Source organism: Manis javanica, chromosome X (assembly GCF_040802235.1).
Source record: "Manis javanica isolate MJ-LG chromosome X, MJ_LKY, whole genome shotgun sequence".
NCBI classification, from domain to species: domain Eukaryota; kingdom Metazoa; phylum Chordata; class Mammalia; order Pholidota; family Manidae; genus Manis; species Manis javanica.
This window is the reverse complement of record NC_133174.1, coordinates 90,374,259-90,395,166: the sequence shown is the minus strand read 5'-3', so window position 1 is coordinate 90,395,166 and position 20,908 is coordinate 90,374,259.

The following is a 20,908-nucleotide window of genomic DNA, read 5'->3' as shown; positions in this document are numbered from 1 at the left end:
ATCATATATCAAATGTCTCTATATTAATACTCTGCCCTATATCTCCAGAATTTTCCTCCTATTCTCTCCAGAAATAAAACTTGAAAAAGGCAAAAGACTTGGAAAGCTCAACTAAACAATGGCTGTAAGTCCCAAAACAGATGTTTGATAATCAGACCAGTGATGTAACATATACTACATTTTTAATCAATAAATTAAACATTTGCTTTGTAAACATTCTCTTCATGGCATCTATAATCACAAAATGTTTATAAATTAGAATTTTCAGAACTTCTATCTTGGTAAACAAAATGTGGAAATATTCATCACCAAAGACTGATGCCTTGATGCTATGTAAATTCATACATTGTCTGGAAAAGAACTACAGAAGATAAGATCATCACAGTTACATTTTACATTTTTTAAAGAACAACTGATAAAAGTAAATGATGAATGGTTAATGCATGTGGCAATATGGTGGACAACATGTTTTGAAAAATACCTCCTTTTACAAAATAACCAAAAATGCTGGATAAAAATATTTTTAAACCGTAAATGTTTTGTACAAATGTCAGGAAACAGAATTGATATATGGATGTTTTAGAGAGGTTCAACATTGATCAACACTGTGTTTGGAAAAGAATAATAAAGTTAAAACATCAGGAATGACTAATCAAAATTTGTAGTAAGTTTATATCAGTGTATTTGAAAATTTAATCACAGTGGACAAATTTCTTAAAAATATGAATCATAAAAAGTAAACACTTCTATATCTATTAATAAAATTAATATGTACTTAATAATCTTCCCACAAACAACAAAATACTAAGCCCAGTTCATTTTACAGAAAAATATATAGTAAATATTCAAGGAACATAAAAATCAATTTGTATATGCCCTTGCAGTTAAGATAAAAAGAGGGACCACGAATTTATATGATGTTAGTGTAACCTAGGTACCAAAAATATTGAAAAATATAGTCATAAATGAATTATAATAAATATAATATTAGCAAATGAAATCCAACAATGTATAAAAGTATAGTATATCACAAATAAGATTTGTTCAATTTTAGAAAATCCATTAATGTAATTTGTCATATTAACACCTAAGAGACATTTGACATGTTATGTACAAAAAAAAACAGTAATGAAAAATTTCAATATTATCTCATAATAAAAACTCAAGCAAACTAGGAATAGAAAAAGAACTTTTTAAAACTGAGTATATTTACTCAAAAGCTACGTAAACATCACATTTAATATTGAAACATTGAATTTAAAATCAGGAAAAATAAAGAATGTTTTCTGTCACCTCTTTTATTCAGCTTTAAAATTAATGCCTTGCCCACAGGAAAAAAAATACAGGAAACAAATATATTAAGAATAGAGATGAAAAATGCACTCAATATTCAAAGACAATATGATTGTGTATACATACAGGCCCAGTGCAACTACAGAGAAATCATTTCAATTTGTAAAATAATATAGCATGTTTGTGACATGTAACATCAATATTCCAATGTCCACTTTCTTTCTTTCTACTAGCAACTTTTAGGACACTTAATTTTAAGTTTACCATATTCAGTAAAAACAAAAATACTTAGGTGTTTAGGGAGAAATGCAATAAATGTAAGACTATTTTGTAGAAAATGATTGAACTTTAAAAAGATCTAAAATAAATATACAGATATACCTTGTTCATTAATAGTAAGACAACATTGTAAAGACATCAATTCTACCCAAATTGATATATAGATTTAGTGCAATTACAGTAAAATCCCAAGAGTACAGTGTGTGGAAATTGACAAAATGACTCTAATGTTATGGAAGTGCAGAGGGACAAAAATAGCAAAGACTATTATAGAGAAAATATGTAAGATAAGGACTTGCTGTATCAATAATCAACACTTACTATAAAACAAAAGTAATTAAGATCAAGTTGTATAGGGAAAATAAAAAGGCTAATGGAATTCTATTTTGATCAGACTTTGTGATAAAAATTCCTGAAACTTCTGGAAGAGCAAATATTCAGTCTATAATCAAAATTCTGGAAAAAAATTGCCACTGCAGACCATCTTGATACATTTATTAGCTTATAGCATGGGGCTGTCACTTATAATTGATAGGAAATTTAATCTTCTAGGAAGTAGAACTGTAGGATCTTTGTGTTGTGTATATGACCTAGACATTTGTGACTTATATTTCTTGTTCAAAGACTTTTAAAAAAATGAACGCTATTGGTAATGCTGAGAATTGCTACTCTGACACCCTCCTCTGGAAATGAATGTTCCTTTTAACTAGCAGATCTTGAAAGGGGAACAGCCATGTGAGCTCACCTCACTGCCAGATTGTATTATGTTTATGATTCATGCAGTTCTTGCACTTCGATTTGAGTTCGGCATTAAATGGGAGCAATTACCCTTTTGTGATTTTCCTGAAGTGATTACCTCTACTTCAGGAACATGACTAAGACCCTGGCATCTCTTTTCACAGAGGTCACCAAAGAGCTATCTGATAAAGAGAACTTTAGGCTTGAACCACAGCCACATCTCTAAATGATTCTAAGTTTAATAACAATCTCAAAAGCTCTTCTGAGCTTACTGAAGTATGTGTCTGTAGAATTAGAAATGCCTTTGGAAATAAAATCTATTAAGTTTTTAAGTAACTGTGGGAAGCATTTTATGTGAATAAGAACATTTAAAAATAATTACACGTGCCAACATGATGGGGCATGTCATCTAGGAGTCATGCATGGTATACCATGACTAAGACAATGAATTGAATTTCTGCATCCCAAACTTTACTGTCACTACATAAAAATAACTACTTGTGCTGCTCAAAAATGCTTTGAGCAAAAGCTCTAACGTTCCAAATGATCCTGCAAATCCCACTTCTATATGCGTTTTAAGTTGTTTAGTTCTGAATCACCAGTCTAAATGTGTGTTTAAACACTGCAGGTAACCATTTCCCATGGAACAAATAGGAAGGAAATCAGGTTATGGTGAGGGCACCCAGCAGGACTCTCCTACTGTCTACTCGGTGTCAATGTAAACTGATTTCCTTAAGAAAGAAACTCAGGGAAAAAAAGAACAGATTGCAGGAAACATGTTCTGCATACAAGAAGGAGCAAAGATATAGGATATAGGATACTTGGTGATAATTATGCAAAAGGATTTTAAAAAGCAGAAAAAGAGTATAGCTATAGCATAACAATATTGCAGCAGGTGGAAGCTGTACAAACTAGGTTTACTTGCAGCAGCCCAAAACAGATAATACATGAGTGTTCAGGCCTGTTTATCTTCCTTTTATGCAGAATAATCACTAGCTCATAAGTTCCTGATGGTTTTTTTATCATAGCTTGTGTTACTCAAATAGCTATTTGCTAAGCACAAAGTTTGAGCTAAATAATAATAATAATAATAATAATAATAATAATAATAATAATAATAATTTCATCATGTAACAACTACAGAGGAATACATGCATTAAGGATAATGCCCAAAAAACAAAATTTTGAGCATGTAGCTGGAAGAAATGTAAAGAGCTGAAGAAATTGAGGTATATTTTTGTCTACAAACTTAATTAGTGGCATGCTAGTTAAGCAAAACAGTATATAGGAGGGAACATAATCGGGAAGGGTAAAATCTTCCAGCCCAAACTTGAATACCAAAAAGCAGCTACTGCAAGTAAATACAAGTCATGCATTCTTCCACTTTGGGGGTCAAATAATCGTATTACTATTGTGTGGAAATATTTTTTAAAATTAAACATTTCATTTTGAGATCATCTTAAATTCACAGGCAGTTGTAAGAAACAACACAGAAGTCCCCTATGCTCTTTCCCCAAGTTCCCACAGTGGTGGCATCTTTCAAAACTATAATTTAACATCAGAACCAGGATATTGATGTTAGTACAGAGAAGTTCCTGCACCACAAGGATCCCTCACCCTTTTTTAGCCACATGTATTACCATTATCCCCACCTTTCATCCCTGATGGCTGGCACTAATCTCTTCTCCATTTCTTTAATTTTGTCATTTCAAGAATATTATATAAATACAATTATGCAATATGTGACCCTTGTGATTGGCTTTTTTCACTCAGCATAATGACCTGGAGACTCTTCCAAGTTGCTGTGTGTATCAATAATACATTCATTTTTATTGTTCAACAGTATTTCATGGTGTGGATCTACTATAGTTTGTTTAATCGTTCAAACAGTGAAGGATATTTGGGTTGTTCCCACTTTGAGGTTATTATGACTAAAACTACTACTAACATTCCCATAAACATTTTTATATGAACATAGGTTTTCATTTCTCTGGGTAAATTTCCAAAGAATGCAGTGCTGTGTCTTTTTGTAGTTGCATGTTTCATTTTATAAGAAACTTCCAAACTCCTTTCCAGAGTGGCTGTACCATTTTACATTCCCACCAGCAATGTAGGAGTCACTCTATTTTATTGCATTCTTGCCAGAATTTGGTGTTTTTACTATAATAATTTATTTTAGCCATTCTGATAAATCTGTAATGATAATTAATTATGGTTTTAATTTGAATGTATCTAACAGCTAGTGAAGTTGAATATATTTTCATGTGCTTATTTATTTATCATCTCTATATCTTTTGTGAAATGTCTGTTCATGTCTTTTGTCTATTTCTAATGGGATTGTTCAGTTTTTTACTATTGAATTTTGAGAGTTCTTTTTCAAAGACTAGTCCATTTTTGGATATATATCTTGCAAACACTGGCTCCCATTCTGTAGCTTGTCTTTTTATCCTCCTAACAGGGTCTTTTACAGAACATTAAAATTTTTTTGATAAGGTCCAATTTATCAGTTTTTTCCTTCTATGGATCATGTTTTTGGTTCAAGTCCATAAAAAATTTCAAGTTAATTTTTGTATTAGGTGTAAAGTTTAGATAGAGGTTCTTTTTAAATTTTGTGTTGCTTTTTCTGGTTTGAGTTTTTGCTATTATTAAGTGTGTGTATTTATTTATTTTTAATTTTTTTTAGCCTACAGATGTCCCATTATCCTGGGACCAATTGTTGAAAAGTCTATCCTTTCTCCATTGAATTGTTTTTGCACCTTTCTCAAAAATTAGTTGGGCAGATTTAGATGAGTTTTGTATTTTGGGGTTACCTTCCTTGTTCTACAGATCTTTTTGCCTATCCATCCACCAATATCACTCTGTCTTGATTACTCTAGCTACACAGGAAGGCCTAATAACAGATAGAGTAATTCCTCCCACTTAATTTTATTATTTCAAGGTTTTAACTCTTGTGTCTTTCTATAAAATATTAGAATAAGCTCATTTATGCTATAAAAACTTTTCTAATATTTTGATAAGAATTAATTTAACCTATATATCAATTTGGGAAATAAGACCATGTCAAGTCTTCCAGTTCATCACCATGCTATGTGTCTTCATTTATCCATATTTTTTATTTCTTTCATCAACATTTTAACATTTTGTAATTATCATCATATAGGTCCTGGACTTTTTACATTAAGTTTATAAATAAGTACTTAAATTTCTTCAGAACAATTATAAAGTGTATTGTTTTATAAATTTCAGTTTTCATGTAGTAACTATTAGTGTATAGAAATGTGATTGATTTTTTTTGTGTTTCTGGGACCTTGCTGAATTCATTAGTTCTAGGAGTTATTTTTGTAGACTCCTCGGGATTTTCTACATAGAAAAATCATGTCATCTGCAATTAGGGACTCATTATTTTTTCCTTCCAGATATGTTTGACTTTTATTTGTTTTCTTGCCTAATTACACTGGCTAAAACTTCCAGTAGAATTTTGAATAGAACTGGTGAGAGCAAACAATCATCTGCTGATTCTGATCTTAGAGTGAACATGTTCAGTCTTTCATCTTAAGTATGATGTTAGCTGTGTTAGCTGTAGGTTTTTTTGTAGGTGCTCTTTATCCATTTGAGCAAGTTCACCTCTTTTCCTACTTTTTTGAGTTGTTTTTCCACTAACAAGTGTTAGATTTTGTCAAAAGCAACTTCTGCATCCATTGGTATGACCATATGTTTCTTCTTTAGCCTGTTGGTACGGTAGATTATACTGAGTGATTTCTGAATGTTAAACCAGTCTTACATACTTAGAGTAACTCCCACTTGGTCATATTGCAAAATTCTTTTTTATGCATTGCTGTAATCAGTTTGCATATATTATGTGGATTACTTTTTGCATCTAAGCTCATAACATATTGGTTTATGGTTTCCTTTTTGGTACTGCCTCTGTCCAGTTTTGGTATAGTATATAATGACTTCATGAAATTCGTTGACAAGGGTTCTCTCCTTATTTATTTTCTGGAAGAAGCTGTTGTGTTGTTAGCCCTAAAATTTCAAATATTTCCCTTCTAATTTTGAGTTTCACAGGGCCTCAAAAGCCTAGCTATGAATTCCCGTGCATTCATCAGGCCCCCAACGTAGAAGGAAAGTTTCACCACCTAGCTAGCTCCCCTAACAACCTGAATAACTGCCACTCACCTGGTCCTCAACCTAATGGGTTTCACCTTCCCTTGTGTCCTTGAAATTATTTAAACAAGCAAACTGTATCCTCCCACAGGAGCCAAGGGTCACTTCGCCCTCTTCGTGAAGCAGAAGCTTGCCTTCGACAGCCCCTATTGTGCAAAACTTGCACAGCTCTGCTTGATATGCAGTGTCTTCCTCCCCCAAAATGTGAGTATACACCACTAAAAAACTGCTGCTAATATCATCTGTCCATTCTTGGGTACTGAATATTCTGCCATCTCTTACTATTTACCATGGGAGTCCCTCCTTCCCCAATGGAGTGAATAAGAGGTAATTAATATAATTGCATAGAACAGTATTAATTCATAAACATTTGAAAGAATTCTCCTGTGAAACCATCTTGTACTAAAGATCTCTTTTTGGAAGCTTTTTCATAATAATTTAAATGTCCTTAATAGTTATGGGACTATTCACCCTGTTTCACCTTGATTGAGTTTTGGTAGTGTGTAATTTGCAAGGAATTTGTCTATTTAAGTTTCCAAATTTAAGAGCATAAAGTAGTTCATATTATTACTTTAATATTTTCTTAGTGTTTGCTGGATCTGTAGAGACATCCTCTGTCCTATTCCTCATTTTGCTTATCAGTGCCTTTGCTGTTCTTACCTTTTATTTATTTTGCCTTTTATAGATTTTGTTCTTATCTTTAGAGATTTATGTATTGTATTAAATTTTTTTGAATGACTAGCTAGTGGCTTAATTGATTTTCTGTATTGTTTTCCTGTTTGCAATTTCATTGATTTCTGCTGTTATTTTTTATAATGTATTTCCTTCTGTTTGCCTTGGGCTTATTTCTTTCTTCTTTCTTGCTTTCTTGACAGCTTTCTTCTTTCCTAATGTAAGCATTTTGTACCATAACTTTCCCTTTCAATGCTGCCTTAGTTACATCCCACAAATTTGATGTGTTATATTTTCATTTTAACTCAGATCTATTTAATGTTTTATTTCATTTAGACTTCTTCTTTGACTATGGATTATTTAAATATATATTTTTCTAAGTATTTGAATATCTTCCTGTTGTCTTTGTTATTATTTCTATTTTGTATCTCTAATGGCCAGAGAAAATACTTGTATTGTTCAAACATTTTAAAATATGTTGAAGTTTATTACTCAGGTACTGGTATATCCTGGTGAACAACATTCCATGGGCACTTACAAAGAATGTGTATTTTTCAGTTATTGAGTGATGGGTTTTATAGATGTTAATTAGATTCTATGAAGTGAAATGTTGTTGAATTCAATATCTTTGCTAATTTTCTGTCTAGTAGTTATATAAATTATTGTTCATGGGGAGTTGAAACATTTATGAATTTATATATGTCTCCTTTTAGCTTTATCAAGTTATGCTTCATCTATTTTGAAGCCCTCTTGCTTGGTGTATAGATTTAGGAATTTGTTGTCTTCTTGGTGGGTTGATCCTTTTATAATTATACGTGCCTCTGCCTCTAGAAATTTTCTTTGTTATGAAATTGACATTTTCTAATATTAATAAAGCCACTCCAGTTTTTTAAAAGTAATGTTAGCACGATATAACCTTTACTTTCAAAAAACAATCAATGTGGTGTTTGTAATGTATTTCTCATATAGAACATACAATAGTCATTTTTTTTAAATTTACTTGGTCACTCTCTTTTATTTGGTGTATTTAGATCATTTTCATTTCAAGTAATCAATTATATCTTACTACTTAAATCTGCCATTTTATTGTTCTATGTGTAAGCACTCTTTATCCTCTTTTGCTCTTTCCTTGGCTTCTTGTAGTTTATTTGATTTTTCTTAGGATTTCATTTTGTTTTAATTACACTTGTTTTGAGTATATCTGTAACTCTGGGGGGAAAATATGTTCCCAGCCTGGGGCAAATTATCTTTGAAGCTAAAATCAGTCAAAGGGAGAAATAAAGTAGGAGAAACCCATTTATTTTTTACAAGCAGTCATCAACTTCTGCTCTCCCATGTTTCTCATGAGCTGGCTGCAAAAAGGGACCCCACCCAACCTCTCTGGTCCAGATATGCCCTCACTCCCCCTTGTAATTACCTACTGATATGGAGATGGACTACTTCAATCCCCTCCTCAGAAATACCTATTTATATGGAGATGAACTAAGGCCAGGAGAAAGATTTTGGAAATACTGCAATTTTACCCACAGCCCACCCATCCAGAAATCTCACCTCATAATACAGTCACTTCCAATCTTTCACAAAGGCCCCTGCATGATAAAACTAGAGCAGTATAACTAGACAAAAAACATACAATAACAACAGCAATAAAATCATGATAATCCTCAAGCTGGAGGATTCAGCTAGGTTTAAAGTCCTATGGAGATAAAGTGCATTGCTCGACCATTCCACAGGCCCCAGTAGCTGAATGGGTAGGGAGTTCAGAGCAATCATCACATGGCAGCTGCAGCAAGGGGGCAGGTCCAGGACACAGGAACTGTAAAAGAAAATAACCTTAAGAGTGATAAGATACATGTTTTAATGATACCAGCATAGACAAATCTTGTCCATCAGGTAAGATACATGCAAGAGAGTGATCCTGTGATAGGACAGTGGCAGGAATGGGATCTTTTCCTGGTCTAGTATACCAGACCTTCACTACCCTCCCTGTGGGAGTTACAGATGAGTCAGTATATAGGACCACAGAAGGTACATGCACTGGCCGTAAAGATAAAACAAAACTTCCCTGTAAGATGCTCCTACCTCCCAAACATTTTTAGTTCACTACCATGATCATTGGGAGCCATTCCTCTGTTACTCCAGGAACACACAGGAGGCCAGCATCCAGGCCTTTTCCCCAAGGTGTCAGAAGGGCTGGCCATTGCTCTTCCATGCATTGAAATGTCCAGGTCCACATCCACTCAACAAACTCTCCAGGGTTTAACGCACTTGGGTCTGGCAGCAAGATGTTGCTCTGCTGGCCATATCCTGGCTTCAATAACTCTTCTTTGGTTTGCACATACAGTTGTATAGGAGAGGCAGCAATGTATGTTAGCATGTCCACAGGGGTCGAGGCTCCTTTTCCAGGATTCTCATTCAAATGTTATAGAACTGTCCATAAGGAAACTGACCAGACCCATACACTGTTAGTGTCTGACTTCAGACCAGATTTCAACAAACCATTGTACCTCTCTATCATGCCTACCCCAGTAGGGATATGGTACATGAAACATCCCCTCTATTCCTAATTGCTGCAGCCATTCTTGTAATGCATGTCCAGTAAAGTGGGTGCCTTGATTGCTCTCTATCAACTATGGCCATCCATAGGCTACAAAGAGATGCTTTAGGCCCCTTTTGGTCATTTGCTGATCTGCATGACATGCAAGAAAAGCAACTAACAGACCAGTAGCTGTGTCCACACAATTCATGGCATACTGATATCCTTCTGATATGGGCAGAGGCCTAATATAGTCTATCTACCACCCAACAAGGGGTATTGGCCCCTTTACTATTGCCCCATGTTGCTTCAGGACTTGAAGTAAGTCCCTCTTAGAGCACACAAGACACTCCTTCTAGGCTCTGCTGACTTCTTCTAAGATCAACAGCAAGCCCTACCAACACGCTGCAGCTCACATTGTATTTTGACCTGTGTGAAACAAATGTTGATGAAACCATTGGGTTACATCAGAGGAAGGCTTTCCATCTAGCCAGCACATCTGGGACAATGTGTCTACTTCATCATTCCTTGAAGATGCCAAATGGAAATGGCTAGTCACAAGATATGTGGTAAAAACTGTCTTAGTCTAACTAGAGGCCCATAGGTCTTGCCACATTCTTGCTCCCAAAGGGGCCAGTGACAAGCCATCCAGTTGGCATGGTAACATGTAGGTAGCCAAAGGGTCAAGCCCCAAAGGGTCAAGGTCCAGCTATGAGTGCAGACTATAGGGGAGGGCTCCTGGGTGATCACGAGCCATACTGCCCACAACTCAGCCCATTGGCTGCTCTTCCACTCTCCATCTGCTATCCATATTGTCTCAGTCTTAGGGTAGAAAGCCACAGCCCTCCACCTGGGGGGCTTCCCATGACTGGAGCCATCTATAAACCAAGCATCTTCAGGTATTGGGGCTTCTCCTTCCTGATAAGGACTCTCAGCTACCAATAGCTCAAAAGCAAGTTTTTCCTGCTTTCCACTGGTATATGTCACTGGCCCTAATAAGCACTGGAGTTCTCCACATAAGGGGCTAGAAGAGAGGGCACTATGCTGCTGTAAATATGCACCTCATTTGGCCAGTATAGGCATCTGTGTCACACCAATCTGTGGCCTTTGGATCTGGTCTCACACCCACCTCGCGTTGGGATAGGTGGTTATTACTTTGGCTGGAGCTGTTCCCATGATGGGCTCTGTGGCCAACACGGCACCATACACAGCAGCCAGTTGCATCTCTGTCATGTACTGGACCTCTGCTCCTTTCCATAGTTGTGACCAGAACCCAATAGGTTGGCATGTCCATTCAAGACACTGCAAATACCCAATCCATAACAATCATTCGTTACATGAACATCTAGCTCACAAGGCTTTGATGAGTCCATTACACTCAAGGCCTGTACAGCCTTGACTGCCCACTTGGTAGCAGTAAATGCAGCTGCACATGTCTCATCCCAGTTCCACTTGATGCCCTTTCATACCAACTGATATAAGGGCTTCTGAATTTGTGCCACTTGCAGGATAAACACTCTCCAGTAGCCCAAAAGACCCTAAAACTCTTGTAATACTGACACAGTGGTAGGGGTGGGGAAAGCCTGGACCTTGTCTATAACTACTTCAGGAACAACTTTAGTTTTACCTGACCAGACAACCCCCAAGAATTTCATAGACAAACAAGGTCCCTGAACCTTAGTGATGCTCATAGCCCATCCTTTCTCTTGTAGATATTGCAGCAGTCTAGGAACTGCCCCTTCTAAATCTGCAAGAAAACATACACGAGCATAATATCATCAATGTACTGATTCAGACACACTATTTGCACTTTCTTCCATGTGGTCAAGTCCTGTGCTACAAATCCATGACATATTGTGGGACTGTGGCAATATTCTTGTGGAAACAGAGTAAAGGTTCACTACCGACCTTCCCACATGAAGGCAAACTATACCTGACTTTCCTGTGCTATGCCAATAGAGAAGAAAGCATTAGCAAGGTCCACAACATAATAACACATCCCTAGTTCATGAATATGCATCTTCAAAAGGGCTGCTATAGAGGGGATGCAACATGCAAAGGAGGTGTTACTTTATTCAATCCATGGTCATATGGCAGGAGCCATCTGGCTGTTTCACTGGTCACACTGGGGAATTAAAAGGACTATGAGTGAGCTTTATGATGCCCACCTTCTCCAAATCCTGTAGAGTTTCTACAATTTCCTTGTGCCCCCTGACAATTTTTACTGCTTAATATTTGTCACCCGCCAAGGTACATGAAGAGCTACAGGCAGGTCCTGAGCATGTCCCTCAGAACTGCCTTTAACACACATGTACCCTCAGTCTGAACTCACTTGCAGTGGCCTTAACCACAGGCCCTGCAGGGTATCTTCCCCCAGTATATATTCATTGTTGGGAGAAATGTGCACAGTATGCTCCTTTCAGGGTAAACCCCCGGTCCCCAGTGGGATTTGGGTTTTCTTCACTCTAATTTCCTTATTCCCATATCACAGCAGGGGTCCTAGAAAAATGCTCAGGGTTGCCATAAATCAGAGAACATTCAACTCCTGTGTCCACCAGTGCCAGGACACATTGTACATTCATGGGAGACCAATGAATTGCTAATTCTACATGTGGCCTCCAGTCCCCACAATGTCCCCCAGGGTGGGGGCCTTGACCCCTAACTCAGTCAAACCACAATGTCCAATCATCCTCCTGTGCGGGTGAAGGCCCTGGCAGGGCCTGAGTACTGTCCCCAGGAAGTCTTGCAGGGACACATGCTGGACATGGGGCTTTGCCTCTGGCTTCTGTTTCCTGGACCTCAGCAGCTAGAACTGCTGCTCTGGCTTTAATTGGTGTCACAGTTCTAACAAGATCCGATTGGGCTGTCCATCAAGGTTTTCTTTCACTATCCCACCTTTATTATATCAACCCACATCTGGGTCCTCGAGACCTTCATGGGGCCCTTTGCACCTCTACTTTCAGTTATAGCCTGTACTTCCTTCTGTGCTCTTAGTGTTTCAACCTCCCCTAGATCTGCTAAAGTATGAGTAGCCTCACTTACGGGTTACCCTATGTCAGGGACAAAGATAGTCACTAGGGACCCAAAGAGATGGGGGAGTTGTATGGAGCACCAGATTTCTCACTCCTATGCTGAACAATTCCTCATCAGGGCCCTGGGATCCATATTATAAATGATATTTTTCATGCCCAGCTCAGGTAACACCTGCTGGGGCTCTGCATACGTTTTCCAGTTAGTGGTAACTATAGTAAATCATCCTGATTAGGCCAAACTACCCTGATGGCTGCTGTTAGCCAATCCAGAAGTGCCTGATTCCCTGAGGTGTGATAAGCCCTTTGCACTCACTACCAGAGGGAAGGGTGTCATCAGGGAAGCCAGTCTACCAACTTCAGAACCCAACATAGCAACGTTTTCTACCCCTGTATCCCAAGGACACAAATGCCATGTAGGCAGAGGTTCCGACAACTTCTGCTGAGAACAGATACTCACGTCCACCAACTCATCCTGGGGGTAGGGGCCGAGAATGGAGTGCTCTACAACTTGGGGAGGAGGCGGCTCCTCCCCCTGAAGTGCCTGTGATTGTTGCATTTATATTTTCTCAATTACATAGGGTGGTCATTTTATACAGGAGAGATTAGCACCTCAGGGCAGTGGCTTTAGCAACAGATCAGTCCTTGGCCCCACCCTCTCACTTCTCCTGACATCTCCTCTACCATCTCTAGGACTACAAGCATTGCTTTTTCCTTCCCCTCCCCCACAGCCTCCTGCAACTTGGATTCTCCTTCTGTCTCCTCCCTCATTGCTAACATATTCCAGAATCATGAACTGTCTTCTCAATAACTGTCTCTTTTTCTTAACGGCATCCTATAGGTCATCACCTAACCCCTCCAAGCAATGCCAAAGTGTGTTTCTCTCCTCAAATACCCTTTCTACTATCTTGAGAAACAAACATCCCACAAACCCAGCTGCTACACAGCCACTCAGGGCCTCTAAGCATTCTTCTATCTCACAGAAGACTAATGCCATAGCTTTCAGTGTCTCCATCCTTCCCCAATTCTTGGGAAGGACCCACCCGTCTAGGAGGTGCTTTACCTAGACCAATTTCCCCCTAGGGGTTCCCCAATTGGAAGCCCCACAGATAGGGGTTTCTCAGGTGAATCTACACCCTCCACCACTGCTGGAGGTAATGGTGAGTCCTCACCCCTGACTGCAGCAGCCACTGGGGCTTCCCCGCCATTCACAGGAGGGGTTCCTTGTGCTTCCCCATCATCTCTGGGGGCAGCTCACCCAATCATCACACCCATGGAGACAAATTTTGTGTTCAGAGATCTTGCCAACTAGGCCAGCTGTAATTCTGGAGGGAAAATATGTTACCAGTTCAGAGCAAATTACCTTTGAAACCAAAATCAGCCAAAGGGAGAAATAAAGTTGGAGAAATCCATATATTGCTGACGATCAGTTGTCCACTTCTGCTTGCCCATGACTATTCTGACCTGGCTGTAAAAAAGGACCACATCCAACTCTCCAGTCCAGATATGCCCTTGTTCCCCCTTGTAATTACCTATTGATATGGAAATGTACTAAGGCCAGGTGAGAGATTCTAAAAAGAATGCAATTTCACCCACAATATCATTTTGCATAATTTTCTTATGGTTTCTCTATATATTCCAATATACATATGTAATTTATCAGACTACTAATATTCAATGTTTCATCACCTGAAATGAAGTATTGAAATTCTGCTTCCATTTGGGTACCTTTATATTCCCCAACTATTAAATGTAATTGTCCCTAGTATTTCTTCTACACACATTGAATGCCAGAACAGGTGCTATAATTTTTACTTCAACAATCAGATATGATTTAAGGATTTCATTGGAAGAAGCAAAATCTATTATACTTACCTCTAGTTTTATCCATTTTGTTGTTCTTTCTTTGTCAAGTTCCAATCCTTCTTATCATTTCCTGCATTTGAAAATTTTCCTTTAGTCATTCATCAAAGGTGGATTTTCCAGGACAAATTATCTTAGCATTCTTTCATCTAAGAATGTCTCTTCTTACCCTTCATTCTTGAGTATAGTTTCATTGAATATAGAATTCTTAGTTAAATATTCTTTTCTTCAGTATTTTAAAAAATGCTATTCCACTTCTTTCTGATCTCCATAATTTCAGATGAGAAATCCACTCTCATTTGAACTGGTGTCTACCTATTAGTAATACATCATTTCCCTCTGGTTGCTTTTAAGATTCATTTTCTTTGTATTTAATTTTCAGAATTTCAATTATAACATGTTTGAGCATGGATTTATTTAAGTTTGTCTTATTTGAAGTTTACTAAACTTTTTTAATCTATAGATTTATGCCTTTCATCACATTTGGGAAGTTTTTAGCCATTATTTCTTCAAATACTTCTTCAGTCACAATTACTCTTTCCTCTACTTCTGGAACTTAAATGATATGTGTCTTAGATCTTGAATTACTATCCCACAGGTTTCTGAGTTTCTGTTCATTTTTATTTTTCAGTCTATTTTCTCTTTGCTGCTCATATGAAAATTCTTTTGATCTGTCATTGAATTAATTGATTCTATCTTCATCTCTTCTACTGAGCCATTCTGGTGATTTTAAAAAATTTTTTCAATACTTATTTCCTGTTGTTTTTTTTAATAACATTTATATTCTGAGCTTCTCTATTTTTTCATTTGTTTCAAGGGAAATGTAATTACTTCTAGACACATTTTATGGTAGTTGCTCTAAAATCATTGTCAGATCATTTCAATATGTGATGTATAATATTGTTTCTGTTGATTGTGTTTTGCCATTTAAGTTGTGATTGCCATTGTTCTTGTATGGCAAGGAACTTTTCATTATATCCTGGATATTTTAGATATTAGGAGACTGTTCATCCTATTTAAATTTTCTATACCAAGTATGTCTAAGTATAGAAATACTTTCTAAGTCACTCTTTCTAAGTCAACATATATATTCTATCAGCCCTTCTGGGCTCTGCTGATATTCCCACTGTGGGTCAATCATACATGATACTGTTAGTGGTTGTGTGACAAAGAATGGGTTGATCCACAAGTTCTGCTGGTGATAATGCTATGAATAGACTAGGTCTTTGACCAAGTTTGGGGTGTTTCAGCCATTACTTTCTCAAATATTTATGTGACTGTCAGTGAGTATACAGTAAGGGATAGCCTGACCTGTCCTTGATTCCACTATTGCTGCTGCTGCATGCAGATTATACCCATAATTACCAGCAGTTCTGAGGCAGATAATGGGTTGCTGTCACTGGCTGATATGAGGTAGTGACTATTTGCCCTTGCAGACTATGCTAGTGATGCTCTCATGGCAGATTGACCTACTTCTATCTACCATTGTGAGGTAGAAATTGGGTAGCACTACATGTTTTGCTAGTGATGTTGCTGTACACAGATTAATCACTGCTGCCATTAAATAGGAGTTTGTCTCGTAAGTTCCTGGTGGGCTTTCCCTTTCCCAGTGACTTGCTCAACTAGGTCAGGCATTTTCTTTTCTTTTCTGTTTTTTGTTTGTCTGTCTACACATTGTGGTTGTCAGTTACATGTCACTCTGTTGTCCAGTACAGCATGTATAAAGGATTTTTTTAAAATAGGGGGTTTACTGCAGTGTTCTTATTCAACTCCTGAGGACCTTAGCTAAACTTCTTTATACCTTTCATAGTTATTTTATAATTGTCTGTTGAATTATTTTCAGGATATCTATTTGTGTTAAGAAGAAAAATGTTGGGTAAAGTGTTCTACTGCATCTTGTTCTGGAAAACTAGATCATCTTTATAACATATTTGTTTGCTTACATTTTCTCTTTTCATTTGTATCAAGAAAATTCATAGGTGTTTGCTAAGGAATTTTCATGATGCTGCTTTTAGAATTCTGGTCAGAAAATTCCAAATTCTGATTTATCTCTGTGTTGGCATCTATTGATTGTCTTTTCTCATTCATATTGTGATTTTTGTGGTTCTTGGTATACAAATGATTTTATTCAACATTGTTGGACATCGTATTATGAGAAAGTGGTCCTATTGAATCTCTTGCTGAGTAGAAGGAAAAGGTGTGTGTGTGTGTGTGTGTGTGTGTGTGTGTGTGTTTGTGTGTGTGTGTGTTCAACTTTCCTCTGGGCCCTGCTGGTATACACTAGGAAAAGTAAAATACTGGTTTATAACACATCACAGCAAATTAGTGTGTGTGGGGAAAGGGGAAGTTAAGCTTCTTTCTTCAGGACTCCTGACACCTTCTTAGTTAAAGTAGGGCATTACCTCACAACTCTTCATTGCTTCTGAGCATGAAGGGTATAAGTTCAGCTCCATGCTTGGCCCCTCTAAAAGCAGGAAGTAGGGTAATGAAAGACTTACTGTCTTGCTTTATTGTTATAGGGTGGGAATAAAAGCAGAGCTGCTCACATGACCTTAGTAACAACAGTGGGTGGGAAGGGAGAGTGGATACCACCTAGGCCTACCTCCCAACTCCATATTACACCTCACTGATGTTAGGTATGGGTAGAGACTCAACACCCTGAATGGACCTCACTGACTGAGGGGAAGTGGAGAAGCAGTGTTGACATCACATCACCTTGTTCTATGTCACTGATGCTGAATGGTGGTAGAGGTTTAGCTCCCTATTGGTTCCTGCTCAAACTGGTAGGAGATAGAGTGTCAACAAGCCCTGCTTCACATGTCTTCTTTCAGTGTCACTGTTGCCAGAGGAATGTAGAAGTTTAGTTTCTCCTTAGACCCTGCTGACACCAGGAATTCTTGCCACCTATTCAGTCTCATTAATGCTAGGTGGGGCATAGGCACAGCTCCTCAATGAGACCCTCTGACATGGGGTGAGGACAAAACAGAGTGAATACAAGATCTGCCTCCCACTGCCTTCTTAACTTTCTTTGCTGACAAGTGAGAGTAGATGCTCTGATGCTGAACTTCATTGCCACTACCATTCAGGAAAATCTAGCATCACTGATGTTCACTGGGTGAGAGACAGATAGGATCCCACTCACCTTTACTGATACTACCCCAGCAAGGAAATCAAAGACTCCTGTGCTTCCATTGTGTGGTGAAAATAAATGAAAGATTAGCTTCTTCCTCAGCCCTGCTAACACAATCCAATGTGGAAATTGGAGCATCACCTGCTTCTGCCAAGCAAGAAATAAATTAGCTGCCTGTTTGGACCTGCTTGCATTACCATGCAGGTGAATTGGAGTGTCACAGCATGCTTCTGTGTAGTGTGATAGTATATCAGCTTCCCATTCAGCTTCACTCATATCACTGGGAGGGGACAGTTTTTTTCTGTTGGTGTTTGGTTGGAGTAGTAGAGGTATTGTCAAAAAGGTTTCATGTTATTAGGCTATCCTTTTCTAGGTGCCTAAACCAGGAAGAACACACTTTATTTGAAGCTTTTTTTTGTTTGTACCTGTTGGTAGTTATGAGTTGGAGGTTTTTCCAGCAACCTGTTCAAGGATATGTGGAAGCCAATAAGCAAATCCCTGGAAGTCACTACTGTGTTGTTCCTCAACTCCTGAGCTCCCTAGGTAGCCCAACTTCTTTCTACCTGGAGTTTTCTTATGATGATTTATTATGTTGTATCTTAGTGTGAATAAAATGAGAGTTCCTGTGGCCAGGATTCTCACCTGGCCCTGGTTGACTAGCTCACTGCACACCTGTGGGCAACACATAGCTGTTGAGTCTATATAAAGAGTTCCGCCCAGTGCTCTGGGCGCGACATGGTGGCAGGGCTGCAAGGCTGCAGGAGAGCAGAGAAGAGGCTGGAGTGGTGGCAGCGCCAAGGACAAAGGCCCCAGAGGATGGCTGTGTGGGACAACTGTGCAGAGAGGCCCAGAGGACGGCTGTGCAGACAGAGGGGCCCAGAGGCAGAAACCGACTTGCTGCATGCAGACTCGCTCTGAGTGAATGGGATTCTAGTGACTGACCTGCCACCTGGAAATAAAGTTGGGTTTGCTATCAAGAACGTTTTGCTATCAATTTCTTTGGTCACATTGAATCCATAGCGAACTTGCCCAGGGCTGAAACCCATTGGCAAGACAATAGGATTCTAGTGATTGACCTGCAACCATGGGAATAAAGTTGGGTATAAATCCTTTCATGCCAAGAACGTTCTATTGTCATTCCTTGGTCCCACTGAATCCATAGTGAACTTGTCCCTGGATGAAACCCATTGGCAGAACACCTGCATAGCTGTGTGTTGTGGGAAAGCTGCCCAATAGACTTACCAGCTAAAGGCAGCTCCCATATTCCCAGCTTACTGAGATGGAAAATATATTCCTGGAAGACTTAGAAGCTGATGAACATTGGCACATCCCATTCTCCCTGACTTAGGACTGCAGAAGATCCATAAAGGTCAGCTGCAGCAACCAAGTGGCAGCAGTTTTCACCCCACCACACACACACACACACACACACACACACACACACACACACACACACGGATCCTGCTACATAAGGAAGATCGGGGTGGGACAGTCATGAAGCGTGTGTTCCCATTCTACCTCTTCCAGCTGCAGCTAATTAGCTCATAGTTTCTATCCAGGATAGAGTCAGAGCAAGCCTCAAAGACTGACAATACCCTACCCCTGTCAAGGGGCCCAACTTCAGGTGGATAAGACTGTGGAACAATTTATGCTCCAGAACATAAATTCAAAAGGACAAAAATAATAGAGCTATCAGTTAGATAAAGCCATTCAATATAGGTTGGATACTAATATTACAGATAGACCATATGTTTTTAACAGGAAGTTAGGGACAAAAATCATCAAAAAGAGCTTATCTAAAACCAGACTCATTTCTGAGATTGTGTGAATGTACAAGGTTGTGGCTTCTGTTTAGTAACATCAGAAACTGCACACTGTTGGAGAAATAGATTTTAGTGAATTAGTATAGCCCAGTCATTAAATAAACAAGTAAATAACAACAAAAACAAGTCTAGGTGGGCAGTATGGAGGATTAGTATCCAGAATGGCTACAACATGTTTTCTAAAATTTCCAGTTTTTGATGAAATGTTCTTGAGACATGCAAAGAAACAAGAAAGTATCATCATTCACAGGAAGAACAGCAGGTAATAAAAATTGTCCTTGAAGAAACCAGAGGTTGAACCAGGCCAAAAAAGATGCCAAAGCAACTACAATAAGTATGATCAAAGATCTAAAGGGAGCCATGCTGAAAGAATTAAAGGTAGGCGTGATGATAATTTTTCATTAAATAAAGAATATCAATAAGGTTATAGGAACTACTAAAAAAGAATCAAATGTGAATTCTGGAGTTAAAAAGTGTGATATTCAATGTAGAAAATTCAATAGAGATCAACAGTAGGTTTGAGCTGGCAGAAGAATGGGCCAACTTTAATACACATTGACAGAAATTATGCTGTCTAATAAAGAGAAAAAATGAAGAAAAATGAACAGCTCTATAGAGAAATGTGGAGCACCATTAAGTGCACATAATATATATATACATTACATATATATATATATGTATATATATATATATACATATATATATATATGTAAAGGGAAAAACAGGAGAGGAGAGGACAGATAGAAAAGATAAGAAAATGTATTTGAAAGAATAAAGGCATAAATTTCTCAAATTAAATGAAAAGCATTAATCTGTACATCTTAGACCCAACAAACTTTAGGTAAGATAAATATAAAGAGATTCACAATCAGACACAGCAAAGTTAAATATTTAAAGAGAAAGACAAATAGAAACTCTTGAAAGCCACAAGAGAAAAATAAATCATCACTCACAAATGAATTCTAGTAAAATTTATAGCTGATTCATCATCACAAATTATGGCGTCCAGAAGGCAGTGGAATGACTGCCTTCACAGCAGCAACAGAAAAAGTTGATTCTGTCAACTAAGAATCTTATATCAACTGAAACTATCTTTCAAATATGAAGGTGAAATAAAAACAGATAAATGAAAACTAAAAATATGTTGCAAGCAGACTTGCATTACAAGAAACACAAAAGAAGGTCTTCTGGCTGAATAAAGTGACATCAGAGAGTGTAAGTATATATGACAAAGTCAAGATCACTGGCACATGTATTTATTAATATATGAAAGGCATTATAACTATACATTTTCTCCTTCTCTAATTGATTTTAAAAGATTGCACAGAGCATTGTGTGTATACAATTGTATTGTCAGGTCTATAACATATAAATCCAGTAT